This window comes from Ptychodera flava, chromosome 2 (assembly GCF_041260155.1).
Source record: "Ptychodera flava strain L36383 chromosome 2, AS_Pfla_20210202, whole genome shotgun sequence".
In the NCBI taxonomy this organism is placed as follows: domain Eukaryota; kingdom Metazoa; phylum Hemichordata; class Enteropneusta; family Ptychoderidae; genus Ptychodera; species Ptychodera flava.
In genome coordinates this window covers 3,721,944-3,730,846 of record NC_091929.1, presented here as the reverse complement: position 1 = coordinate 3,730,846, position 8,903 = coordinate 3,721,944, and positions in this window count along the sequence as shown.

Genomic DNA, 8,903 nt, shown 5'->3' with positions numbered 1-8,903 from the left:
TCAAGGTCACTGCCCTTGATGACCTCACAACCTTGAATTCAATTAGTCATGTTTGGAATGTTCTGGAAAGTTGATTAGTTGTGTAAGGGAGATAATTTTAGAACAGTAATTAGCATGTCAATAAAGTTCTAGATTGTTCTTATATGCTTATGTAAACACATGAGTATAAATCGGGACAGCAGGCTTGCAGTCAGACTTTTGGGATCGTGTCTCTTGTGTGTTACTAAACTCCAGCAGTAGTCATTCTCAAGACTTTTCAAGACCTTCACTGCCAACGCTGGATTTATACTGTGGACTTTGTGCAACTTCAAGCCTGCAAGCCAAAGGACTGTTCATTCATCCGACTGACTGTTACAACTCTGAGACTGGAGCTTTGCCGTCCCAGCTGAGATAAGTAGTCTGTACACTTTAAAGCTTGTACTCTATCCCTAACTTAGCAATTAGTTTTATTTTCGTAATAAATTTTGTTTAAACGTTAACTGCTGAGTTCACCCTTTTGTTCGTTTTCTCTGCACGTAACAAAATTGGGGGCTTGTCCGGGATACGAATATTTTGAGCCGTTTGACAACATTTTGACAGCCTTTTCAAAACTACTGTATACTGTGAACTCAGCGAAATTCAATCATGGCGGAATTTAAGCCAGACGAATTTATGGATGACCTTGATCAGGACACATTTAATTCCCTCAGAAAAGACAACCTCATAGCACTGGCAAATTTCCTTAAAGTAGAAGTTAAAAGATCTATGCGCAAGAGGGAAATACAGTACCGTATTGCCAAACATCTAGTTGATTTAGGCCATTTTGAGGAATCCACCCTGAAAGATTATGAGCCCAAGTCTACCTCTGAACTCAGAAAATTAGAATTAGAAATGCAGACAAATTTGGAGATCAAGAAACTAGAATTACAAATGAGAGAAAAGAATTACAAATGGAAAAAAGAGAGACAGGCAGATTTGGAGCTTAAGAAATTGGAATTAGAAAAGGAAATGAAAGAAAAAGAATTGCAAATGGAAGAAAGACAGAAAGAAAAAGAAAGGCAGGAAAGATTAGAAATGGAAGAAAGACAGAGAGAAAAAGAATTGCGATTAGAAGAACAGCGATTACAGGTAGAAATAAAACGTTTAGAGCTTGGACAGTCAGGAAAATTCTTCCCTTCGGACAAGTTTGACATCACTAAGCATTTCAGGTTAGTTCCCCCTTTCCAAGAAAAGGATGTTGATAAATATTTTCTCCATTTACAAAAAAGGATGAGAAAATTGCTCAGAGTCTAAATTGGCCTAAGGAGTCCTGGTCTATGCTTTTGCAGAGTGCTTTGGTGGGTAAAGCCAGAGAAATTTACATTCAGTTGTCAGTAGAGCAGGCTTCAGATTATGATTCTGTGAAGGAATTAATTCTCAAGGGTTATGAGTTGGTGCCTGAAGCTTACCGTCAGAAATTTAGGGATTGTGAGAAGGTGAAAGATCAAACTTATGTTGAATTTGCTCGAACAAAAGAACAACTGTTTGATCGTTGGTGTTCTTCTGAAAAGGTCAGTCAGAATTATGACAAATTACGACAACTTGTTTTGATTGAGGAATTTAAAAGGTGCATCCGGAGTGACATCAAGACGTTTATCAATGAACAAAAGGCAGATACATTGGAGGTTGCTGCACGTTTGGCCGATGATTATTCATTGACTCACAAATCTTCATTCTCAGCAAACCATCCCAGTCCTTTTCATACAGAAACAATGCAGGTAAATTTAACTCCTCCTTTTCATCCAAGAATTTCTCAAAGGAGAGTAGAAAATCAAATGACAACAGTTCACAAAATTCAAGTAACACTCCCACATCATCAGATCCCAAGTCTCAATCTCCTTCTGACAAACAGTTTGGTACACTTTCTTGTAATTATTGTAAGAAAGACGGCCATTTAATGTCAGAGTGTTTCAAATTGAAAAGAAAACGTGAAGGTCAAAGTGTCAAAGTGGATCTAAGCCCACCGGCTTTATTTCTTCATCAACTCAATTAGAGTCTAATAATGTGTGCAACACATTTTCTGAGGTTAAACCCCTCTCATCCCCAATTAATGAGGTCAAGGTCAATTCTTCTCAAGATAGCATTATGGGTATTTCGAGCCATTTATTCATGATGGTTTTATATCACTTTCTAGTGATTTTCTTCTGCTACCCCTGTCAAAATTTTAAGAGATACCGGGGCTTCCCAGTCTCTTTTGTTGGCAGATACCCTGCCGTTTTCTGAAAAGTCATTTTCAGGTTCTAAAGTTCTTATTAAGGGGGTAGATTGTAATGACTACATTCCTGTTCCTCTCCATAATGTCTATTTGTCTTCGGACTTTGTTTCTGGACCTGTGACTTTAGGTATTAGGCCTTTTTTGCCTTTGAAGGGATTCACCTTCTTCTTGGAAACGACCTTGCTGGGGACAAGGTCATTACTAATCCACTTGTGACTGATAATCCTAGTTTAGATCAGGATCCAGAGCCAATTGAACAAGAGATACCCGATTTATTTCCTTCATGTGCCATTACTCGAGCCATGTCAAAGAAAACTTCGAGAATCAAAATACTCTCAAAAATAATGTCACAGATGTTGACTTAAATGACACCTTTCTCAGTCAGGTGTTTGACACGGATCATTCCGTTATCCCTCGTGGATTTGAAACTTCCAGTAAAACTTCTGCTGACCAAAGTCAGACATTTTCTAGATCAAATCTCATTGCAGAACAACACAAAGACCCAGATATTTTGTCTTTGTTTGACAGGGTAGATGATGAAGGTAAAAACTTCAGATAGCTCTGTTTCCTATTATACAAAATCTGGTATTCTCATGCGTAAATGGAGACCTCCAGATGTTTTGGTTGATGACGATTGGGCTATAAAACATCAAATTGTGGTTCCAAAGCCCTATCGTGCTGAAATATTGCGCCTGGCCCATGAAACGCCCTGGGCTGGTCACTTAGGAGTCAGGAAAACTTATCATAAAATTCTCAGTCACTTTTATTGGCCTAATCTCAGGCAGGATGTAGCACATTTCTGTAAAACTTGTCACACATGTCAAATGGTAGGAAAGCCAAATCAGACCATTCCAAAGGCCCCTTTACAGCCAATTCCTGCATTTCAAGAACCATTTAGTAGGATACTAATAGACTGTGTTGGGCCCCTACCAAAAACAAGATCAGGAAATGAGTACATGCTGACAATAATGTGTACATCAACTCGGTTCCCAGAAGCCATACCACTGAGAAATATAAAGACAAAGACTATAGTGAAAGCTTTAGTCAAATTTTTCACTTTATTTGGCCTCCCTAAATGTGTCCAGTCCGATCAAGGCTCCAACTTTATGTCTGGTATTTTTCAACAAGTAATGGATCAGCTAGGCATTAAACAGTATAGGTCATCCGCCTATCATCCAGAAAGTCAGGGTGCTCTTGAGCGATTTTCATCAAACTTTGAAAAACATGATTAGGACCTACTGTTTTGACACAGAGAAGCAGTGGGATGAAGGAATTCATTATCTGCTCTTTGCTGTTAGAGAGTCAATTCAAGAGTCTCTTGGTTTTAGCCCATTTGAGCTTGTATTTGGACATACAGTCCGTGGCCCACTTAAGCTCGTTAAAGAGAAATTCCTATCAGACGATGATGATTGTCTGAATATTTTGCAATATGTGTCAGATTTTCGTACAAAACTCTCTAAAGCATGTGAATTAGCCAGAGAAAATCTTGAGTCATCTCAGCAGTCAATGAAAACCAAATATGATAAAAACACCTCAAAACGGAAGTTTGAACCAGGTCAAAAAGTTCTTGTTCTACTTCGGTTCCTGGCAAACCACTCCATGCTCGTTACTTTGGGCCATATCTAATTGATAAGAAATTGAGTGATTTAAATTACATCATAATAACACCTGACAGGCGAAAAACAAAAACAGCTATGTCACATAAATATGCTTAAGCCATATTTGGATAGGGATAATCCTACTATAACTCAGCCTGTCAGTACCGTCAGTTCTGGCCATTATGAAGATAGTGATACTGAAACTGACTTGAGTGAAAATACTCTAAACTCAAAGCTGGGCTCGGTCAAGCTTCAGAACTCAGAAATCCTGGAGAAGCTGGAGTCTACAAAGTTGGCACACCTCCAGCCAGAACAACAACAACAGGTGAAAGAACTGCTCCATGAATATAAACACCTGTTTCAAGATGTTCCAACGAGGACAAACGTCATCTATCACGACGTTGATGTTGGGGACAGTAAGCCTGTAAAACAACATCCATACAGACTGAATCCAACAAAAGCAAAATATCTCCAGGAAGAAGTCAAATACCTGCTGGACAATGACTTTATTGAACCCAGTAAAAGTAACTGGAGTTCGCCGTGCATACTTGTTCCCAAATCAGATCACAGTTATCGTATGTGCACGGACTTTAGGAAGGTCAACACTTTAACAAAGACAGACACTTTCCCAATCCGAGGATTGATGACTGCATCGACCGAGTGGGAAAAGCCAAGTATGTGACGAAATTTGACCTACTGAAGGGATTTTGGCAAGTCCCTCTGACGGATCGTGCTCGTGAAATATCCGCCTTTGTTACACCAGACGGATTGTTCCAGTACAAGGTGATGCCATTCGGAATGAAGAACTCTCCGGCAACGTTCCAACGGATGATCAACGACGTCATATCCGGGCTAGACGGGTGTGCAGCCTACGTTGACGACGTCGTCCTGTATAGTGACACCTGGGAGGAACACATCAAGCTCATGCGGAAGTTCTTTGAGAGACTGAGCAAAGCAATGTTGACTGTCAACCTTGCCAAATCTGAGTTTGGTTGGGCGAGGGTGACTTACCTCGGACATACTGTAAGACAGGGTGAGGTAAAACCTGGTTGATGCCAAAATCAGTGCCATTTCAAGTTTTCTCATACCAAACTGCAAACGACAACCGATGCGCTTTCTCGGTATGGCTGGTTACTACAGAAAATTTTGTCCAAATTTCTCCACAATTACTGAGCCTTTGACTAACTTACTTAAAAAGAAAGTAAAGTTTGTTTGGTCAGAGCAATGCCAACAGGCATTTGATACACTTAAAGCCATACTGCAAAGTGCCCCAGTGTTGTCTGCACCAGATTTCACTTTGCCATTCAAATTAGCTGTAGATGCTAGTGATACGGCTGCTGGTGCTGTTTTATTGCAAGAGGATAGTCATGGTGTAGATCATCCTGTTTGCTATTTTTCACGCAAATTTAACAAATCCCAGAGAAACTACTCTACAATTGAAAAAGAGTGTTTATCTTTGATATTAGCTTTACAGCATTTTGAAGTTTATGTTACTTCTTCAAATCAGCCAATAGTGGTTTATATTGATCACAACCCTCTTGTTTTTCTGCAGAAATTCAAAGGCAAAAATCAGAGATTGCTAAGATGGAGTTTAATGTTACAGGAGTTTAATCTTGACATTAGACATATCAAAGGCAGAGACAATTTAATTGCAGACTGTCTCTCTCGTATTTAGAACTTATTGTTGTTCACACTTTTAAGATTACATTTGTAAAAGAAAGATTTTTCATTGAAAAATTTTCTTTTTTGAAGAGGGGGTGTGTTATGTAGGTCATTTCCCCCACACTCATCATGACCTGAGTTCAATTAGTCTAGAACATTCTCAAGGTCACTGCCCTTGATGACCTCACAACCTTGAATTCAATTAGTCATGTTTGGAATGTTCTGGAAAGTTGATTAGTTGTGTAAGGGAGATAATTTTAGAACAGTAATTAGCATGTCAATAAAAGTTCTAGATTGTTCTTGTATGCTTATGTAAACACATGAGTATAAATACTGGGACAGCAGGCTTGCAGTCAGACTTTTGGGATCGTGTCTCTTGTGTGTTACTAAACTCCAGCAGTAGTCATTCTCAAGACTTTTCAAGACCTTCACTGCCAACGCTGGATTTATACTGTGGACTTTGTGCAAATTCAAGCCTGCAAGCCAAAGGACTGTTCATTCATCCGACTGACTGTTACAACTCTGAGACTGGAGCTTTGCCGTCCCAGCTGAGATAAGTAGTCTGTACACTTTAAAGCTTGTATCTATCCCTAACTTAGCAATTAGTTTTATTTTCGTAATAAATTTTTTTTAAACGTTAACTGCTGAGTTCACCCTTTTGTTCGTTTTCTCTGCACGTAACAGTATCTCAGATTGAGACAATCATACCGAAGTCTAGAACTGCAAAACATCAAGAAAAGGACTTGCCGGTAAAGATTGGAGATACATATGATGAGTTGTGGACTGGAGAAATAGAAGGGTAAGTACTTCATACTGAATGGTATGTTCCATATGACATGTCAATGTGTTGACAGAGAATGTGAAGGTGTTTGCTGAACTGTATCGGTAAAAAGTAATCCATGCGTTCACCTTGCTGCCGACCTTGCTGCCGTAACAAAGAGTTTCCATGCCACATAAGGATCCGTTCAATATAGACCCTTGCAACTGGAAAAGTGAGAGCCAGGGAAACCAATTTCTGGTAGAGTTAACAGGTGGTTAACGCAATCCTGAGCAGATCTATGCCATATGAATACAATGTTAATATGAATACTGTGTTGTTCCAGTGATATTATTGAAACATCCCATCTAGTCTTTGCTTCCCAACACAACATGGCAGTTTGTTGTGTTTTGTAAATGTTGTCAAGCTGATGATGATCATCAGATGTACAGTTGATTCTCCTCTCGACAAATTTGAACTTCTCAAACTGGACACACAGAAATTGGGAATTTTATTCTGAGCAACTGCAATTATGATCTACTGTGTTTATCTTCTAAACTGAGTTAGTCATGATTCTCTGTTCTTAGATCTGTTTTTCTGTGGATTGACAGGTTGCTAGGTTTCCCAAAGCACTACACCGATGTCCAAGACTTACGTCAGAGTAAAAAAGAACGCTTACTTTGTGAATGTTGGAGTCTACGCATGGTAAAACATCTACTTGCCCCTCTCAAGGAATATTATACCTTTGATGCATCAAAACAACATGACACTGATGAGTCCAAGCATCCTGTCGTAATCCTTGACTAACTCTGTTAAACGGCACCATTATGTTGAACTCTGACCCTTGACCTATACCCTCTGGTTGTCATGATTGTTTCTGCAATGTTATGTTTTTTATACTGCCAATACAGCAAGCTCTGTTTCTTTGCATCCATAGTTTCAAGTTTTCAGTTACATTTGTTATAGTTACATTTTAGATAGGAAAGCTAGCTGTTGGTCTGGTCGAGGTTGCGTATGTCTGCATGTACGTCCTTGTGACAACCAGAACCACGTCATTTTTCATATTCGTGTATGATGTAAGACTCATCATATGTTGAAGATGGAGTATTCTTCAGTTGAACATGTTCATCTAGTACCTAGCAAATAGGCAAGCTTGAAAAAAAGTGCAAATACGGTGAAGATTACCAAGATTGTATAATGTACATATTTTTATGGATTGAAACACCCCTCCCCATCAGCCTTGTGCAAATGATCATAAAACTTGCAGTTTGGGTCAAGGAAAATGCAAGTCATATAGGAACTCAGTGTCATAGACGTTACTGTTTAGTGTTGCACAAGTTTTGATAAGTGTTTGGAATACTTTACCTCATTTTGAACTTTGGCTGAAAACAGCCACAGTTGTTATGTTAATTTTAAATCATGTTTTTACCAAAATCTTTCACAGCCACACACTAATGTACTACATAAAAGTATTGTTTACATTCTATTTGTTGAGAACTCCATTAGAGATACACATTTACACCAAAATCATCAGTGTAATCTGTCAAGTTTAAAAATCTGAGAATTTTCTAATCATGATAAAACCAATCAAGTTTCTTATGATAGACAAAGTGTTCACAAAGAACAAATTTACATGAGAGTTGATAAAATCTATAGACTTTAAAGAGAGAATCTATTATATATGCATTGTAGAGTTCTATTTTCATGTGTTCTTGTTACATTGTGCACCAAGTGAGTTACATCCAAAATGCAAGTCTCAATAGTGTAAAGTGTTGTCTACCAACACGAGTCATGTGCAATTTAACAACACTGTACATTTTCTGTCTTGAAACATTATCCATGGTAGATAGTAGTTTGCCAAAATGCTGATAATAAATCAGAAATCATGGACAACTTACAAGTTATCACTGCTAGGAGCTGTAATCTGGTATTTCAATGGTACAAGAAATATCTGCAAATTCACCAGGATTCATGGATAGCCACCCAAGGTGTCAAAGCTTATAGATCAAAAACATAATTCAGTTCAGCATGAAAGCCAGCCATTGTTCTGAAAGTCTTCATACAGCATTGTCTGAGGCAGACATATAACAGTCAGCCCACATTTAGTTTTGACCTTTCTCACATTGGTGCACTGTTTTACTGTTCAAAGCTAATAAAAGTTTGACAAAAATATGGACTTGTGTTTGGGCTTACTCTGTCCATTATAGAAGGGCTGTTTCTTCTGAAGCACAATTTAAATAGATGACCAGTTTTATTTTCTGTTGTAACTAACCCAACATTGTTTGAATGATAATCATTCATGCAGGTTCTAAGATTTTCAAGCATTTGAATGGGAGCACTATAGACCTGTTGATGAAATAGTTGAGAGTGTTATTAATTCAGATGTTCAAGAAATGTCAAAATATGCTACTGAAACTTAGCTAGCTGATGTGTTACAGTATAGGGATGTTATTCAGAAAAGGTTAGGATGGTACAAACGATTTGCAATTTCCATCAGATGGCCAACATTCAAGAATTGGTACATCAACAAACTGCTGCATATGACACCATTACAAAGCCTTCATGTTTTGTCTGAGGCAGATGTGTTGCTGCCAATGTGGGACTTTACCACTTGTGGAACGTTGCCCATTAGTAAGAGAAAAGTTGCTTTGGT